Source organism: Cataglyphis hispanica, chromosome 6 (genome assembly GCF_021464435.1).
Source record: "Cataglyphis hispanica isolate Lineage 1 chromosome 6, ULB_Chis1_1.0, whole genome shotgun sequence".
In the NCBI taxonomy this organism is placed as follows: Eukaryota; Metazoa; Arthropoda; class Insecta; order Hymenoptera; family Formicidae; genus Cataglyphis; species Cataglyphis hispanica.
Window position 1 is genome coordinate 8,104,066 of NC_065959.1, and position 20,737 is coordinate 8,124,802.

Below are 20,737 nucleotides of genomic sequence, written 5' to 3' on the forward strand. Positions count from 1 at the left end.
GGCTTGACAAGGCGCAGTTTACATTCTCGGTAACTCTCTATGTATGTCAATAACGTGCGGAATAAGTGCGTATTTAACGAACCTCTCCCCACATGAATAGGACACTCCCGTGCGAATCCCGCTTTCCACCTCCGTCTTCGGTCCATCATACCTCTCCTCCCATTATTCTTTCTCTCTCTCTCTTTTCTCGCTCGCGGATATCTGGCGCGAAAATGGAAAATTTCGATAACATATGTTTGAGTATTACAGTATTTTTTTGATAGCATGAGCGGCACAAGGATGAGAGAGAGAGAGAGAGAGACAAAGAGAGACGACGCTCTATTCGGGGATGTTTTCCCGAGGAGGTCTTTCGAGTCGATGTCGTCGAACGCGTCCTCCACTGTATTTATTTTCAAAGTTGCCTTGTGGAGCGAAGAAATTAGGAAAACGGACGCTGGCGAGTACTCGACGATATCGCGAAGTTTTTATGGAAAAAAAATCTTTTTCGATAACGATAAAGTCTAAGTCCTGCGGATCACATTCGAAGACAATTATTTTCGCGGCGGCATAGAGATTTTTCGTTGACCTCGTCGAAATCCTTTGTCCCGTTTTTTCAAAAGCCCAATCACAAGAATAGAATATTCCTCGCTTAGTTTCTATATATATATGTTTCATTACGGGTTTCAAAACAAGCCTCAATCGTTTCGGGGAAGCGCGATTCTCCGGACGAATTGTCATCGAGACTGCAAATCGGAGACTGTCCCTCGCGTATTTCGAAAACTCGGCGATGCATTGTTCCGGTATTGTTAAATAACGGCACGATTTACTCTAATCTCATCTCGGCTCGACGAGAGAAGGAAGGAAGGTTACTCGTAAAATTTCTCAGCAATAAATTTAGCCGTACGAGTCGCGAAGTGTCAAAAAGTCCCTGATCTGTTTATTTCGGAAATGTTTCAGTATTCCGACAAGAGAGAGAGAGAGAGAGAGAGAGAAAAGGTGATAATTTTATCGAGCGCATTCTGTAATGATTTTGCAATCTTATCAGCGAACCGTCATGAGCTGTAATAGGAAATTTTCAATCCGATATTGCTTTCGCATAAACTCGCGACAAGTTAATATCGCACATCAATTCGTTCCGCGAATTATTGCTGCATTTTGAATATGCAATTATAATTATAAATCATAAGTGTATAAAGTCATAATCGTATGACATATATAATCGACATATATAATCGAGATCTAATCCATTATAGTCCATAACGTACAACCCTTTACAGGGCAGGAAGTAAAGAATAACTTTTCTTGGAAAAATTAATTAATATCAACGCAAAATGTTATTCTATTTCGAGAATATAAAATACTTTCTTAAATACATATATTTTTCATTTTTTTTTTTGGTCTCCCTTTTCGCAATTGCCAGACACATAGTCGCGATTAAATACAATTATATATCGATACGCTCTATAAAGGGTTGGGAATTCGTGTCTGCTGATAATCTCGTCCCGTGAATCGCGGATTGTGTCGCGTATCTTCGTTCTCCGACTAATTGTTGCAATTATCATCGCCGTGTAAAATCGTCGATTTTCGGCAAAATCAATATCGGGTTGTGATCGAGTCTCTCTCTCGCCTTGTCTGGCGTTTTTTACATCTCTAATATCTGCTCAGTGGCAAAGATAATATTGTCATTATGGAGGAAAAAAAAAATGGCGAAAGCCAGCTCTCTCTTCCGATTAGCACAGGGCCTCCTTCCCTTTCAATCTCACCCACAATTTGTTCCAATTCCACATAATATCCCTTAGTATATATATGTATATATATATACATCATACATTATATACATACATACATATATACATATATATATATATATATATATATGTGTATATATTTTGTATCTAAGTCTGACATTTGTGTATCTCATATACATATATATATATATATATATATATATATATATATATATATATATTGCGAATGTTGTTAGTAATTATTAGCGTAGCTGGTATTTTTTGATGAGCGCTCTAACCATTACTAGTTGTGTATGAAACGTAGGTGAAGCATGCTGGTTGAAATATCTTTCCTCCTAATCGTCTCATTCACCTTTTTGGCTCTCCTCCGAAATCTCTTTCTCCCCGTCTTCCGCTTTTCTCATCACGATTCGTTTGTGATTCCGCTTTCTCGTCGATCAGCGTACGTCGTTGCTCGAATATGTTCAGGAGAGAAAAGAATAAAGTAATGAAATAAAAAAAAAAAAGAGAAGCTAACGGATCGTCGAATGATCATTGATGTGTATTCTTCGAATATTTAAGCCTCATAATTCCTTATCGATAAATCGCTTTCTTGATTCAAATCTTCTCGTTTAATCGCGCCGGTAATTAAGGTATCCCGGATATTACGAGCACGTACTTAAATCTTTTTTTTTTTTTTTTGCCCCCCGTATGGAGTTTTCTCCTGCAAGATTTAATCGATTATCGACATTTGTTGACGAGATATTTTCTCGGTGAACGACTTTCGAGAAGAGATTCGAATATCTTAGCGCGAGTGGCTTTACAATCTTTTCACTTCCGGTTCCCGATCTGATTACTTAATTTTCCCGTCGATCCGTGCAAACTTCCAAGCAACTTCCACCCGACTGTGAAACATCACTGACAACAACCGAGAAATTGTTTTAGTAAAGATCGATATACATATATGCGGGAAAGAATCTGAGGGAGAAGAAAGAGAGAGAGAGAGAGAGAGAGAGAGAGAGAAGGGAGAGAGGAAGATGGAAAACGAAACCGAACTGTGTAATGTATGTACAATACATACGCACGTCCCCCTTAACTTTCCCAACGTCTTAATTGCGTAAGCGCTGATACTCGATACTCGAATCGCATTACTATTATTACTACTACTCATTATCATTACCGCCATTATCTCATAATTACTATTATTACTACTACTCATTATCATTACCGCCATTATCTCATAATTATTATTATTATTACTATTATTATCATTGATTACTATTATTATTATTATTATTATTACGCATCAGCATCATTATTGTGCTTGTCATTATTATTACGATTATGATTATTATCATTATTATTAGCGACACTTATATTAATACATAACATACACACACACACACACACACACACATACACAATTTTTCATATTCATATCGACACGTGACGCATCACGTGCGTGCCCGCGAATCGCGAATTTTCTTAAATTAGTTCTCTTATTTATCGTTTTACTTTGTGCGTTATCGTTATTAGATTCTTAGTACCAGCCACACGTGCGTGCCATAAAGGAGATGATAATTGGGCTGCTATTGATAAAAACGCAACGAGCGTAAAACCGATCGCCAATCGTTTCTCGAGAAGAGAGAGAAAAGAAAAATGTGGGTAGGAAGAAGGGGGTGTGCGAGGGAGTGACTCGCCATGTAAAGTCACCCAGGCAACGATCGATGATGGGAGCTCGTGCTCGACTCTCGCACCCCCTCCCCCCCCACCCCTCGGTTTATTTAAACCATCGCTAACTTTCGTTTTCTCTTCTCTTTTTTTCCCCCCTCTCTTTCCCCAGATCAGTTGTAATCGCGTGGCGAATGTAAACGCGACGGTCGAGCTCTTTCATTTCGTATTCGCGTTTCCGTTTTGTTTGCCCTTTAGTTTAGTTCCTCCTTCTGCTCCGCTTGATTCCCTTATTTTGAGCTTATATCTCGATCGGAAAAAAGAAAGAGAAAATCGATTAACCGACGATGATTTTTATTATTACGTTGGCGTCAGAGCACGCGCGCGATGTACACGTGCATATCGATACACACACACACACAAATGCACGCACACACACGTACACGCATACATAGACACGTGGACAGGCAAATATACGACGTTAACGCAAGAGTACGCTCGATGGCGCACGCCAAGAACCGACAGCAACACAAACGAAAAACGTAACGTAAAATTAGTATAGGTTGATGCCTAGAAAAATTGCCAATAAAGTAGTCGTTTAAAACTTGTAGCTAACCTCTATTTGTGTATCTCTCCTTTGTATTTTCTCACTTGATCCCCTTCCCACCCTCTACCACCATCTTCCACAATCAAATTCGTAGCTATAGATCTCTCCAGAAATCCCCGCTCCATATTTGCGATCCACCCCTTGTAATTTATTATTGATAAACCTCGTATTTCTCTTGCCTAACTTGTTGGCAAAAAGTAATTGCGTTAGTGCTGTACATATGTGTGCGTGTGCGTGCGTGCGTGTGTGTGTGTGCGTGCGCGCGCGCGCACGCACACACACACACACACACACACTTGATTATTCTATTCTATATACATTTATTATGTACACGTTTATTTGTTCCTTCCTACTATCTACTTAGTCGAATATACATATACATATATATACATATATACATATATACATATATATATATATATATATATATATATATATATGTATGTATGTATGTATGTGTGTGTGTGTGTGTGTGTGTGTGTGTATGTGTGTGTGTGTATATATATATATATATATATATACTTGGTATATACACATTGTACAATATCGGCCTTTTTATTACTATTCCTTGTAATAATCATTGTTTTGAATTCTTATCACTAACGCTCAATCGAAACCTGTGTTTTACGCGCCGGTAGAACACGCGCGTCCCGCGGGGGTTGCAACCTACTCTAATTGGCTAATTAATATTAAATCGTAATTATGGTCTCGTTAACCCCGCTGGGCGCTCGTTTCGAGCCGCACTCTGGTTGGTCCAAACTCTCGGTGGCACATTTCGCGTCGCGTCCTCGTCAAGAGATTCAAGAATAACAAGGGGATGAAAATTATGTTTGTAGAAAAAACAGTTGTAAAATTAAGATAATTTCTGCAGAATTAAAATTTGAATTTTATAAATCTTATGTGCCGTAAACAGAAGCTATATTTTATACATTGATTATCGGACGATTAAGCGATCGGTGTTCTTTACTCTGTCGAAATAAAAAAAAAATACATATAAAAATAAAAAAAATAAAATACAAAAAATAAATAAAAATACAAATTTATGCATGACGGTGTAATTATGTAAAATTATTTCAACGAATTTATCTCCTCGCGGCGTTGCATCTCTAAAATATTAGACTGCTTCATCCAAGATGCATTCTCTTGGAATTTCGATCGTGACTTTTCTCTCTGAGGTTTGTATCCCTCAAAAGTATGAAAAATATCAAAAACTCTCGCGGATCTCGTAAAGAAGAATATTACATTTACTTCAATAACGCCGGCCGACTTTCAACTTTGATATCACTTGTTGCTTTATTTGCTGTTCCCTGTGTAAAGAGGATTACGACATGCACGTTATACAGAGTGTTCTGGAAACGTCGGATGTCTTTCAACCATAGCTTCTTTTTTAAGATTTTTCTCTTAGCGACGACAACGAGAAAAATCATCATTTTTTTTATAATTTTATAGTTTTTCTTTTTTTTTTAATATTATACGTCTTCGTAATTAAATTTTTCAAGTTTGAAATTTTCGATTAGAGTCCACTGATAAGCGAATGCATAATTTCGAAGTTTTTGAAGTTCATCTTTCTAAAAGCAATTTTTATTCGTTAATTATGGGAAAATTATAAAAAAATAAAAACAATCACGCGATGATCTTCAAAACGTTCTGTACATATCGATTTACAATGTGATGCACAAAACCCCATTGTCATTACGATTAAAGAAACTCGATCGAAGAGAAAGCTTGCTCTAACAAATTTTCCCATGCCTGTTTTGATCAACCAGAGAATACCGCTCATTTTTTTTCTCTAGATAGCCATCTTGATAATTATGTCTCCCGTTTCCCTTACGCTTCTTAAGTGGTTTAAAACAGTCGGCGAATTTGTTGTAGCGCATGCATCTTAGCTAGACCACTTTGGCGCACTCTAAGCGACAAATAAGGATATATCTTTCGATGTATTTTTATTGACATCCCTTCTTGATATTCCCATTAGTTCCTGCGTGAAAATAACGCAGTTAACTTAGTTTTCATCTCGCTCTTTTGTAACATTAATACCGATTGCGAGCAAAGAATCATCCTTCTTTTCTGAAAAACGATATAGCTGCAACGAGGTATCACCAATCGTTCACATATTTATTTCAAAATTTTGTCAAATTTTAATAGTATAGAAAAATCATCATAAATATATAAATTGTCTTTATCATACAAAAACGATTCAATTAAATTTTGCGAATTTAATTAAATCCTATATAACTAAAAAAAAAAAAAGAATTGCCCAGAACAAAGTATTAATTAAACTTTGATAAAAATTAAATTACAGTGCAACAAATAAATATGATAAATGTAGAATTAAAATCTGAAATGAAAAAAAGGGCGAATATTAACGCCCAAAATATTGCGACGATATATAACAAATCTTCTTTGTTTTATAAAAAAAAAAAATATGTATGAATTCTGTACAGAAAATACAGAAATAATCGATTTACGCTATACGCAGCTATACACGTTCCTCACATTGTCTCGTTCTCTGTCCCAGATTTTTTTTTTTTTTTTTCTCCTTATCTTTCCTTTTCCCTATTTTCTCCCCTATCAGGTAAAAATAATACGTATCCAATTCCTTTCCCCTTAACGTATATAAATAAATACGTGTCCATATAGTCGGACGACGCGTACAGTTTTGCTACATTATATCAAAGTAGATGTGTGTTCTATTAGCTTTTGGAGGCGCGTAGGCGTGTACTTTCGTTGTACGAGAAAAAAGCCAAAGATTATCCCCCCTGATATTCCATCCCTCGAATCACTGATTCTCACTTCTCGCTCTATCAGAAAAGCGTCTCTATCGATGAGCGACGCAAAAACATTTAATTATCGTTTCGATATAAAAGTTTTTCTTCCAATCGAAAATTTATATACTTCCTATAGATATATTTTTGGATTCGTATATATTATATTTTTTTATATTTCTTTGTAAATAAAGTATTTATTGCATCTACGAAGAAAGTACGATAACATTTTTTGATCCTTTTTTTTTTCTTACACGGCAGAAGGTAATCGATTAGCTGTCCAAGGTGAGAATTGCAATTGCGATCCTTGGAAAGGTGGAGTCGAGAGAAGACCAACGGATATGAATGATTCATTGTTCGACGTTAGCGGCGCGCGAGAGGATGATGAATCCGCTCATCGGTAGATACGGCTTTGCCGATATGAAGCGAAGTATCGGCTCCATTACACAGCACGGAGAAAGAACTCCTCCAAGTCCCCCGAGTATCACTTTTAAAGAGAAGGCAGACTGAGAGAGTCGAAACTGTTTCTCGCTTCACAAAAAGGAAGCAATCTACTCGCAAAGCGCTTTTCCCTTCGTTCGTCGTGGTACTCTATGCGAGCGCTCGTGTCTTCCTTGGCGATTAAGAGAGACACGGATATATCAGAGAAATCGTAAAACGTATACATATATCGTCTTGCCTTTAAAAAAAAAAAAAAAAAGAGTGATCTCACGCGTACATCGCGATCTTGTCAATCTTGTTAATCGTAAGTAGAACAACTAGTGAAAAAAGAGAGAGAGAGAGAGAAAATAATTAGTCGAACTGGGGATACTCTAAATAGATTGTAGTGAATTTTTTGCACACACACACACACGCGCGCGTGTGTCGGCAACACGATGATATACGCGCCTACTCTGTATCACTTCTCTTTCCTCCTCCCCCCTCCCCCCTCCCCCCGCTTAAAAGGGGGGTACGGGCACGCGAGAGCCAAGAATATTCTCGCTAAATGTGATAGTAGAGTGAGTCGATCCTCATCGACGGACGTTGTAGAAGCAATAAAAAGCGAGCCGGAGGCAGCGAGCCGTGGATTAAAGCGACTGCTGCTTCTTTATCCGCTACTGCTTATCGATCCCGATTCACTTCTTCATCCGAAGAAGAAGACAAAAAAAAAATTTTATTATTCGCCGAAAAGGTACGTTTCGAAGAATCGAGGAAGCGGCTGTACTCTTCCACGATCATTCTTTTCTACCTTCCCCCCTCCCCCCCCTCCCCTTCCATCTTCCCTCTCTCTCCTCGTATGATTTTTTTGGAGGGGAAGCGTACCCGGAGAGAGAAATAAACGAAAGTATACGACATCCTTTTCTTCCATCCACCATCCCCTTCTCACCCATGCTCGTTTCACTTCGACCACTTTCTCCGTGCAAATCACCCTCACTGTTAACCCTCTTCTCTCTTCCTTTCTACTCTCCCCGATTGTAATAATCGATTCGATATAACCCGAGTGCCTTAATCCAATCTCTATTGCCCATCTTGCTCTCTACGCACACTTACACACACACACACACACACACATACACACACATACATACACACGACTAACGAGAGAAAAGAAATGAAAGGGAGAAAGCTTCGGAACGCCCGCGATTTAGACGCATATTAATTTCTATAGGCAGTAGAATTGAGTGTCGATTGCTAGAGAGAACGCGCGAGAGCGTACACGGAAGGCTGGCGAACCGAGGACTGTCCGGAAAGGGGAGAGGAGGACCTGTGGGTATGCAGAGAGACGGCGGGATCCAGGTAAGAGTACTTTCGATTTGTTTTTCTATTCATTCTCTTTCTTCCTCCTTCGCGTTTCTTTGTGTTTTCACATCTTAGACTTCGATATTGCCCTCGTAGATCTTATCTAGACACTTATCTCGAGCTGGTGTTTTTCAATCGGAACGCTCTTCTCTACCACGGTGTTAAATATCCTCGATCGAGGAAACTACTTTTGAACGGTATTGAATCCACCGTTTTCGAAGGAAAAAAAGAAAAAAAAAAAGTGTTGATCCGTTTTTAAAGATAGATTAAACACACTTGTTTGTGTAACGAATAATATAACGCGGATTCAGTTTAACATTACCTGTTTGAATGTAAAGAAGGTACGAACGAGCGGCGGAATTGTTATCTACTGAGACTACTCGAACGAAGAGTTTCCCGGAGCGGGGGAATAGTGTTTGAAAAACACTGCGTTCGGGCATTACGCAACTAATGTGTTTGGAGTTCTGAAGAAACATCGCATCCGTCAGTGGGGTGAGGGAGGGGGGCACGTATCGGGCCGGAGGCGATCTCTCGCATTTTATCATGTTTTTTTTTTTTTAAATTTTTCATGCAAAGACAAAGAGCTCCTCCGACTAATGTAATTTTCGAATAACATTTTTCATCGTGTAATTCAATTCCCTAGAATTGTACACGAATTATCTCTCGACGAACATATCGAACATATTTTTTTGTAAAGATAAAAATTTCCAATTTTTCATTCTTATCAACAGATATCTAGTACATATCGATATTTAAATATACACGAATAAAGTGGCGTATATATTTCGTGAAGGACGGATGCGATGCACGTGGGCCTCTTTATAGGGAGCATTGGTGTTATCGAATAATAATATCGTTTCCAGTGTACCTTACTCCCCGCTGTTAACACGAAGAGAAGATGTATTCACGTATTATAGAGCATATAAATGTAGTCGTTCGTAGTATTAGTATTATTAATAGAAAATCGAGTCGATGGTGTAGGCGTAGTTATGTGCGACTTTTGGAGTAATCCGGCAGAGTCGGACTCGAAAGTCGTCGGAGAAAAAGTTTCGGGAGCGAGAGTGATTCGGCAAAAATTTCATGTAGAAACTTACCAAAGAATATTTATTGTACGAGAGATCGAGAAAGAAGCGTGACATTTGCAAAATATCTGGCTTTTTTCGAATCCGATTCTGGGCATTACATTATTGACTGATAAAACGTGGAGGCGACTGCGTTTCAATCGTGACTTCGTATAAGCGAAAAGTATAATTCATACATTTTTTTAATTACATTCTTTGTCTCATGCGGCTTAAATCAATGCAGGGCATTTGATTTCAATCGGAATGAGAGATATTTATTTACAGTAATATTTTTTCCGCCCTAATTATCGATAGTATGATTCGGTCGAAACAGTTGTCATACGATAGTCGATGGAGACGTATCGTTCCTACGCCGATAGTCTATTATAAAATACCAGTGTCGGGAAAGTTGTTCTCGTTGACGGGGAAACATTTATATCGAGACTACAAGAATGCATCGTGCATGTGTAACGATTTGTTTATATTAACATATTTCTCAGCGGCTGTCTCGCGTTTGCGATTAATCTGTCAATGTATAATTAATGTTTCGTACTTTGCTCGTCGCGATTTATCGTCTCAAAAGTTTGATTGAAAGGGAAAAACTGCTTGCATATTTCCGGAATAATTTTCGAGGCGAATTTAGAGAATTATTATTATTTAGAATTATTTATATTTATATTTATTATTTTTTATCCTTTATTATTTTATTTATTACATATGCATTATAAAATGCAACTGTCAAATTATCACGAATAGTTTTCCGCGTCAACTTTACGAATCTTTTTAATTTATTGGAAAAAAAAAAAACGCCATTGTAATGCATTCTATTGCACGATGCGAGACAGTCGCGTCGTAAGAGGCAATGAGGCCTTACATAATCGCATGTGTGATTTAAACAAAAATATATCATTGAATATCTGTAATGGTACATTGTTATCCAACACTCTCACCATCATCGTCATCATCACCATCATCATCGTCAGTCTCATTATCACTGTTACATTTACCAGCAAAAGAGATTGTCGAGGAAATCGATTTTAAAGTCTCGCGTGGTGCACTCACACATCGATTTTTACACGGGTGATCGGACATAATTTAGTCTCTCTTTTTATAAATTTTTTCATTTTGAAGTATCTTCATTATATATATATATATATAATTGCATTTGATTGCATATAAGTTTAAGATAATGAACTTCCACGATGGAGGCTATTGGTTTCATAGATCGATTGACTTTAGAAATTCTTTGACGAATCATCCTGTAAGAACGATGCGCGAATTAAGAATTTTTTTTTTTTTGCATTTTACACTTCGGCGAGGCCGAAGACGTATTGTCGCGACACGACAATAAAGCGCGAGAGAGAGAGAGAGTGAGAGCATCGAAACGATCATGCACATCGTGCAATACGAGAGCGTGCACCATGACTGCTCTTTTACTTTTCGAGTGACTTTTTCGAAAAAGGGACCCACGCGTTTTTCACAGCGCTTTTTTAAAGGCCGCACACGCGCGTCGTGACGCGGTGTCTTGTTCTTCCAATACGTATATATTATATATACATACACACGTACATACACATCTGCATACGCATGCATACACGAATATTAAAAGATATACATTACTTACACGCAATTATATTTATAAAAACAAAAATATATAAAGTATATAAATATATTATAAAATCGATCTATACATATATATATATATATATATATATATATATATATATATATATATATACATATACTTTTATGCGTATATAATAATTCTACGATTAATAAAGGCGAAGAAGCCGAGCGTGCGTTAGAACATAAATATAGATTTCAGGAAAGAGCGTTTGATTCTTCGATTCTTCATTCAAGGATAAAAAGTATCATCGTGTTGTTACGCGACGCTTCGCCAACGAATCGACATTGTGCCTCTTCGTTCGTCTGACACTACAACATTTTATGCATTACTCAAAGGATATTTCAAAAGGGTACAATATTTTATGACATTGTTCGAAACATGTCGAATATTTTTCACGCGAGTATTTCTTGAAAAATGATCACGTATTTTGAGAATGTACGTTGCCCGAAAAATTGAAGCATTTTTTCGTACGAGTCACCAATTGATGTATTCAGCGATCTATGCTGTTCTGTTATACGCGCAGATACGTGTCTTAATAATATAAATTAAGATCATTATAAGGTAGTAAATTATTAATGATACATAATATTATGATAATATATTCTGACGCGCTTACGCAAATGTGAAAAACATCCTCGTAATATTGAATACATTTACGATTTAATATTTCATATAACGATGATATCGATGTATGACAGCATCGTAGATTTTGGAGTGAGGTAAATTTTAATAAACGAGATAAAGATAGATAGACGTGTCGTAATTTAATTGACGAAGCGTCGCGCGCGATTTTAATGATGCTCGCGATACGATACTTAAAAAATTACAAGTTTATGATTTTCGGATTTTCCGAGACTCTTGCTCGTCTACTCAATCCGTTAGCTAAACAACTCTGGTTAGTTTCTTCGATGCGATAAATAATTCGCTCCGAGTCTTAACTTTTTAACTAATTTTCTCGTGCATAAAAATTCGCGAGTAATTATTCACTTATCTCGTCTCATTTATTACTCGCTTGCGAAAGCTTTCATAAACTCAACAGAGATAAACGCTAGAAAGTCTCTCGCAATTATATTATATATAATATAATACATATCTAAATTTTTTCATACACACTCTTTATTAAAGAAGACAGCTACATTGATAAGATCGATATGATGACGCGCATACGTAATTGCAAATTTGAGAAATATTTATTGATACTTTTACGCTCATATATCATTTAGAGATTACTGTGTGATTAATTATTTAATATTTAATATTTTAATTATACATTTTAATTACTACAACAATCTAATCAACTCTAATCTCGCGACAATCTATCGAGTTACTTTGACAGTTTCGTTTCCGTAAGATAGATTTTTTTATTGTGACTTCTCTACCGTAACTTTACTTTGTTAATCGCATATTCCATGCCGTATGAATGTTGCGCATAAAACATTTTACTATAAAATGTCAAATTATACTTTCATCAAACGACGAGTTGGCACGATTCGTCGCGCAATATTCGGAAATCAATCAAAAAACGCGGTCTTCCAAAAATAAAAATAAATAACAATACTCGTGCACCTTTTGCACGACAAATGCGACTTTACGTTGATCCTATCGCGCCGCCTTATCTTTCACACCGTTGAATTTTTCGTACGCGATCATATAGGAAGTATTATAGAGAGAAAGATAGAAGTGTTATTCTTTTATATGATTCTGACACTTGTAAATACTTCTTTTCTCTTCCAATATTATACGTGAGATGTAAATATTTTCCTCTCGAGATATTGAACGATATTTATTAGAGATGAGTGAGAGAAAATAAGATGAGGGAAAGAGAGAGAGAGAGAGAGAGAGAGAGAGGGAGCATTAGTAGGTTCATTAATTTTCTAAGACGTTGTAAAAAGCGTGATGTGTAGCAGTAGTCGAGCCGCTGCTCGCTACGTCAATTTTCTTCCCTTTTTATTTAATTCGTCAGGATTATTGCGAGACACGGTTTGGAAAAAAAAAAAAATCTCCTTAAGGAACGACACGGTATATTGTCAGCAATATCAGCAATATACATGCATATTAGGAAACTGGGACGCAAACATTGCGTCGGATCGATCGACTTTCACATATACGTGTCGTTGTCGTGGCAGCGTGATGACAGGTGACGAAATGACCGCGGGAAGAGGGGGCGCCAAATCCGGATCTTCGAAAATCTTTGTTGTCGCGAAACGCGACGAACGTCGATTATACTTTCAAGGAAGGGGAGGCCCTTTTCTTCCTTTAAAATATATATATGGATTGTGTGTTTACGTGTCCGCGACGAGAAAGACGTTTCGAAGTCCGGAGTTGCTTCGGTATTTTTTGTAGCGCGTACATAGCTCAGTAGCAATATATCTTACATGATATAATTGAAAAGATCTACTTCATCATTATATCATTAACTTTCTATATGAGACATGTACTCCGTTATCGAGCAAGCAGCCTCCGGCATATATTCTCTTCGATCAGATATATCCGTTGATTATAATTATTATTATTATTAATATTTTTCAATGATCGTTGTTGTACGTTCGATATCGATTCGAAAAGATATCGTTTCGTCGAAGCGAAGAGGCCACTTGATGTGCACGGAGAGCGCGATATCGCACGTTCGCGATGATCATTTCACAATCATTTATTTAAGTTGAGGGAGAGAGAGAAATCGAACACCCTCAACTTAATTGTGGTAAATTAATTAATTGTGCAGAGATAAACAAAATGTTGATAACTTTCTGTGCCTCCCGATTTTTTTCCCCGGAAAGCTTTGATGTAGCGCATTCTCTTTCGCCCGATCTACTGTCAATCATCTCATTATTTTCTTTCTTAGAAACGCGAGATCTCTAATGCAAAAACACGGTATTGATCCGCATGGTACTAACTAACATTTATTTTATTTCGAACTTGATTACTTTAATCATTGGAGATGCTCTTTTGCGTCTCTTAAAAAGTACCTTCACCGAGTTGGTCGTAAAATGACAAAAAGGACTAAGAAAAATGATAAGATCGATTGCCAGTAGAAAAGCCCGAATTATGCAACACACATACGTACACACAATTAGAATAGTTAGCTAGCTAGACAGCCGACTAGTAAAGATACGTAGTTAATCACGTAAATAATTTGGTTATCCGTATATATAGATGGATAAGCGCAAAAGACGGTAATAAAAATTAGATTTAAGCGACAGTAGGAATAATTGAGAGACAAACATCGTGCAAGAGAGAAAGAGAAAAGGAGAGAAAATTGTGAAAGAGAGAGAGAGAGAGAGAGAGAGAGAGAGAGAGAGAGAAAATAATTACCAACGTATTTACTGCAGGTAAACACTGGTTACTGTACCTGTTGTTGTTGAAATCATTAAAAATACTCTTATTCCACGCTAATCGCTTTAATAAAACTTTGTTTCTCCCCCTCCTAACGTTTACCATCCCCCGCCTCTCATTGTTGTCCACATCTATACACAAGTAATTGTCCTATAATTGAGATCAGACTTGAACAATCGGAACCGCGGGTCACGAAATAAATGCAAGCACAGATGGAATGTTTCTTGGCAAAACAATAGTCTTGTGGAAAAAAAAACATTTTCCGACATAATTTTTTACGCGTTATTATACTTAGATTCAATCTAGATTTGTTCGCAACTCATTAAAGCAAGATCTTGATGATAAAACATATTAATAAAAAAAAAAAAAATTTTATGTTAAATATAGTAAATACTTGAATTTTTATGTGTAAATAAAATTATTTTCAATTTGAATAAAAATAAAAATTTTTATAACTTTCTCAAATCAGCCGCATTACATGAACAATATAACGAATATATATATATATATCATCTCTTTCGAACAATCGACGCGTTTATTTCGTGAATCCGGAGTATTGTAGAGAATATTCTTCGTAGATAAGTAGACACAGTGATCATATATATATATATATATATACATATATATATATATATATATATATAAATCCTACATACATTTTTAAAACACAATTTTACCATAATGCCTGGAGTAAGATATACTCGTACTAACATATGATATTTTTACAGTGTCATATCGTATCTTTGAAATCGTGCCTATATCAAACTCGTACACGTAGACATCGTCTTGTAAAATAAGGGACGCCTCCCATTCCCAGTAAAGTTCTCTGAGAGAAAGTGTCTTTCGGACAAGATCGTTCGACTTTATTTCAGAAAAATGCGTTGAATCTCAAAAAAAAAAAAAGAAAAAAAAAACCAAGAATTAAATTTACAAAGCGATCTCGTCACACGTGATATTCGCCTAGCAACACGTGTGGATCGATCGATTTGCAATAACGTTGCGCGCGTATATGTACATATATAAATATCAGTATCTCTTGCTGTAGTAGCTAATTGATATCTCGTCTATCGTATTATTATCTCCCCCTCCTCCCACCCCCCTTCTCCTTTTTCTTTTCGGCCTTATAGATCTTCTTTGTTCTGCGGAATCCGAATAAACCGGAGTAATTATTCGAGGAGCATGTCTCTCTTAACGTAATTTTTGACAAGTATATATAAGTAGATTTATGACAGTAGAGATATGGTTTATTATATTTCATATACACGAGAGTATACACACACACACACATATATATATATATATATATATATATATATATATATATATATATATATATATAGAAAAGGGAGTACACGTATATACTGTGTCGCGGGTGCTTCGAAGCAGCGAGGAACATCAGAGGTGAGTGCCGACATCGGGGTGAGAGGGGAGGGATAGATTGTAATTTTTTTTTCTTTTTTGGAATACATTTTTTTTTTTCCTCATCGCTACGACACGGTTCTACATCCACTTTGCGCTCATCTTTAAAATTGATTGAACACACGCGAATTGTACTCGCGCAAATTATCCGCGGCATTCGATCGTGCTCGTCGCATTATCGATTATTATTGCACGGCATTTTCGAGAAGTTTACGGAAATTTACTCGCAACGCGAAATTCATTCGTCACGCAGTTGCACGGATAGATTATTCATGATGCGAATTCCGGGGACCTTTGACACACGCAATTTCCATTAACGGCTGACTCGTATAATCCGGGAATTATTCTCCCGCGGCGCGATATACTTTGCCGCGTGGGTAATTTTCACTTTCCCCCTTATATACTGATATAATATAACGCTAATAACGTTGACATTCCAACGGTCACGTGTCAGAAACTTGACAGCATCACGATTCGATGCGACTCGATATTTAATTAATGTTGAAATAATCTTTTCGTCGACCAATACCTATCGATTTTCGTATATCAGCATTTACGCGTTGTAAGATAAATTTAGGGCGTGATCATTATCGATCAAAAATTACATAGGATAAAATTACGTATAGATAATAAGCAAATATTGGAAAATAATTATATTGCGACAGAGTAGAATGAGAATCGCATAATGTTGCGAGCTTGTCAGCAATGTATTATGATTTAACAGATACAAATGGGAGACAATTATGTGTTAATGAGATCCCAGAATGAAAAAGTTTAATTAATTATCAAATCGGTCGAGATTTAATATCGTCGTTCGTAATGTGGGTAGCCTAATGCAAAAGGAACTCATATTAGAACGAATTAGTAAAATTTTTCTATGCTAACAGTAAAAGTTTGATAAGATTTTTTTAATTTAGTAAATTAATTATTTTTAATTTAGTAGTTAATTAATAGACAATACTAGAAATATAAATTGAGCAGAAATATCGCATGTTTGAAGAATTCTTATTGTGAGAAGTGAGACAAAGAATCGTGTGATATGTACAAATATATACACATATACAAAGAATCTATACGAGTAGAAAAACACACACAAGACGCAAAATTTTTTTCAGAAGATATCTATAATCGCCCTTAAGAGGTCTGACCACCCTGATCGCTCGAAAAATGGGCTTATTTTTAAAAATCTGTAAATTCGAAAGTATAAAACAAAATTTATTTATTTTTGGCCACATAGTAGATTAGCGCCGCCATTTTGGGATATTTTTTGTTGAAACTTATAAGAGACATTCTTAAAACCCTAATCTACTATGTGGCGCAAAAATAAATAAATTTTGTCTCATACATTCGAATTTAGAAATTTTTAAAAATAAGCCTATTTGTCGAGCAGTCAGACCCCTTAACTGTGGCAACAAATTTGATCGGCGCTTAATTTTCAATATCAAATGCCGCATGAATTGTGTCTCAGGTTACCTGAAAATTACACAACGATATTCAAAGCTTTTATCCGGCGCATTCGTATTTCTAGTCAAGACTCGTCTCCGATGTCGTTGCTATAAAAAAATGCGTCGAAGACGCATCTCGTTGCCTGTGATAAAATAAGCGAGATATCGAATGAATACTCGTAGTTGAATACTTTATACTCTAGTAATCCTATTCTTTTACTAATCACCCCACGACGCCTATCACAGGAATTGCATTACATTATCTATCATATCGATATTTAGGAGCGCATCAGGGAACAAGCAAAGCAAAAGATAGAAAAAAAAAACTCGATGTATTACTCGATTATATTGTTTATCCACCGATAAAGGCAGCGCCAGCAGAGACTCGAGACACGCGGAAAAAAAATCGACCTTCGAAGATCCTAAATATTATTTTCTTTTGCACCCGTCACGTGCATTATGTTCAGCAGCACTAGGGGAGCTGGTGATAGATGAACGCTTTGATGAACATTATACTCCAAGTACAAATCGTGCATATAGTATATACATCGTGTACTCGTAAGTGAGAATGGGATGATTTTAGATTAGAATTATACGTATTAATCGTAAACTGAAACCTCGTAGAAGGATGCCGGTAATATTACCGTACCCGATACGAAAAGGAGATTCCGTGCTTTAGTTAACTCTAAAACGGCGGAAAGTAATTGTAATCATAGACTGTAATATGTAATAGTAGTCTTTGCTTGTGCGCGCGTGGTTGTCTCCATTAACACGTCAACTATCTCGTGGAAGCTTATGACTTTTGACGGAGTTTGACAGAGCGAATCCCGCGAGGAAATGTCAAGATCAATTATAAGAAGGGGAAAAATTCTCTCTTAAAATTGCGATTCGCGGATAGTCGACGTGTTAACTGTACAGATCACGGCATATCGAACCCTGCGAGGTCTTGGGCTCTATAATAATAGTGATATTTAATTCTCTAACAAGTGATATATCGCCGGCGAGATCGATACCTTTTGCAAGTTTAATCCAAGTTTTAGCTGGCTGGATGATCAAGGGCTTTTTTCAAAATCGTAACAGCACGTACGTCGCAGAGAGGCTGTAAGTGTCGCGAAAAAAAGACATCCACCTATCTACCCTTCCCAAGGATTCTACAACGCGACAGAAGAGGAGAGAGCAACGAGAAGAGCAAGAGTATCTAAAGCATCTTCGGGAGGTATCAACGATAGCAACGAATCGTCGTCAACTCTGTCCCCTCGTGAGGGAATCACTTGACATCTCATTATATCATAGTATTAACTTTATTACTAATAATATTATTATTACCGCTATATAATATGTACATATATACATATACATATATTTTAATCAACATGTGTCGTGTATATGAACTCCTTTATATACTTCCATCCTTTTAATCATTGAATGAAATTGTATAATTTTTGAAAATATGCCTAATTTTTTCAGCTTGAAACATTCAAGAAACATTGTAATCGAGAACAGTTTTGCGAATTTATGTTATTATGTATCAAAAATTTGGAGATCCATCTAACTTAAAACATCCCGATCACTAATTTCCCTCTAATTATTATCTCAAAAATGAAAATGGAGATTTTAAACGAAACAATAAAATCGACCTCCTTCAAAAATTTTCTCCTTTCGATTTTGACATTTAGATTCGAATCTATCATCGAGGATTTCCACCTTCAGCATGAATTCTCGCCGGAAGGACGACAGGCTTCTCGGAAGGCATATATTCCATTAGGTTTGTACAATTCGAGCTGTCCGTTGTTGATATGCCGCGGAACGAACGGACGGAGGAAGTGGGAGATACGAGGGAAAGAGGGGAGATCGATATTGCGACCCCCTAGGGGCACGCGTTACGTACGCCCGTGTCAACTAAAGTGCAGCCCCTACCCTATTTCGTGCTCAAAAGCCGTTCCGGAAATTCGGTAGCCTTTTCGTGTCTCTTCCTTTAAAACAGAAAATCGACACGAGCTCCACATCCAATTGTTTCGTCGTATTTTGAAATTTTTTATTTCGTGTTTTTTTTTTTCTTTTCGACAGAAAATAAAGCTACAAATTGAGAGACAATGGTGTAATAGAGACAGATGGAATAAATTTCTAATTTTTTGCACGAGTGTTTTTTATCCCGCTGAGGTGTCATTCGGTCCTTCAATATTGAAATGGCTCTATACTGCGAGGCTATACTTAAAGGGGATGCCATTGGGATGCTTTAAATGTCTCGTAGAAAATGTCGTTTTCTCTACAGCATCGTCCAAATCCTTGAAATTTTCACGTAATATATTCTCTTTGGACTTACACTGCTGGCATTGTTACGCAGCAAATAACTAGCTCATTGGAATAATGAGATGGTTCTAAATACATATATAATTAGAATATTATGCAATGCGAAACTATGCATACAATAGTACACTTATTCTTTTGTATTTTGTACCTGAGATTATTTTAATTACTAAAGTACAATCGATAAGCTATAATATTTTCATATATCAATCAAGACATATTAAAATTTGAGTTTGTTTCAGATATATACATATGATATTATATATATCACATGTGTTGCAATATTTGTCTTCAGAAATAATTGATACGAATACATCTAAGGCATTAAAAATATATATCATGTTGATAGAATAATGTTAAATTTTATATCGACAACCATCACGTTACGAGGAAAATTTGAACCACGTCACGTGAATGCTCCTGTAGCTACGATCGTAAAGGCTTTTAGGAGGAATTCCCTTTGCTATTATTCCACTCGCGTTAGGTCTTAGAAGGTATAAGGAACATCACCTGTGCAGAGAATATTATTTATACATTTATAGAGAGATGAATTTATCAATAGCTGCAGATACCATGGCGAATAATAATGGGAGTCTACACAAAGAGAATATTCTATTCATGAAAAAAATGGAGATGTGCGTGTCAAAAGATACAAAAAATTTAACGACGGGGAAAATTACTTTTATATTCCGATAATAAACCGTGTTAAATATACAAGAGATGTAAAAGAAATTTTCATGTCCTCGAGAAATTAATTTTTTAATCGCGTATCTTCAAAATAATTCGATAAACGATTCTGACTAAATTTTATTCGTCTCGAATTTATAAAAAAAAAAATATAAGGATTGATTTTTTTTTATTCACGTTTGGTGGAAAAATTCTCAACGACACGTAAAGAATTTTCTCTCAGGCTTGAAATCAATGACCGACCCTTGACGGTGGCTGTAACGCCGATGGTGGTTGTCGACACCGTGAGAGCACGCACCACCTCTTCGTTTCGGAAGCCGGCGGCTCTAT

At 36.5% G+C, this 20,737-nt stretch overlaps 1 protein-coding gene and 1 long non-coding RNA gene across 2 annotated transcripts in view; one reads left to right on the top strand and one right to left on the bottom strand.

The window, feature by feature from the left end:
• LOC126850654 (uncharacterized) overlaps positions 1-20,737 on the bottom strand; it is a 54,937-nt gene that overhangs the window by 31,880 nt on the left and 2,320 nt on the right. The window lies entirely within an intron of this gene.
• Positions 7,990-14,609, top strand: LOC126850658 (uncharacterized). The gene is made up of 2 exons (XR_007687565.1): positions 7,990-8,525; positions 9,392-14,609. It is a non-coding gene; the product is annotated as an uncharacterized LOC126850658 (long non-coding RNA).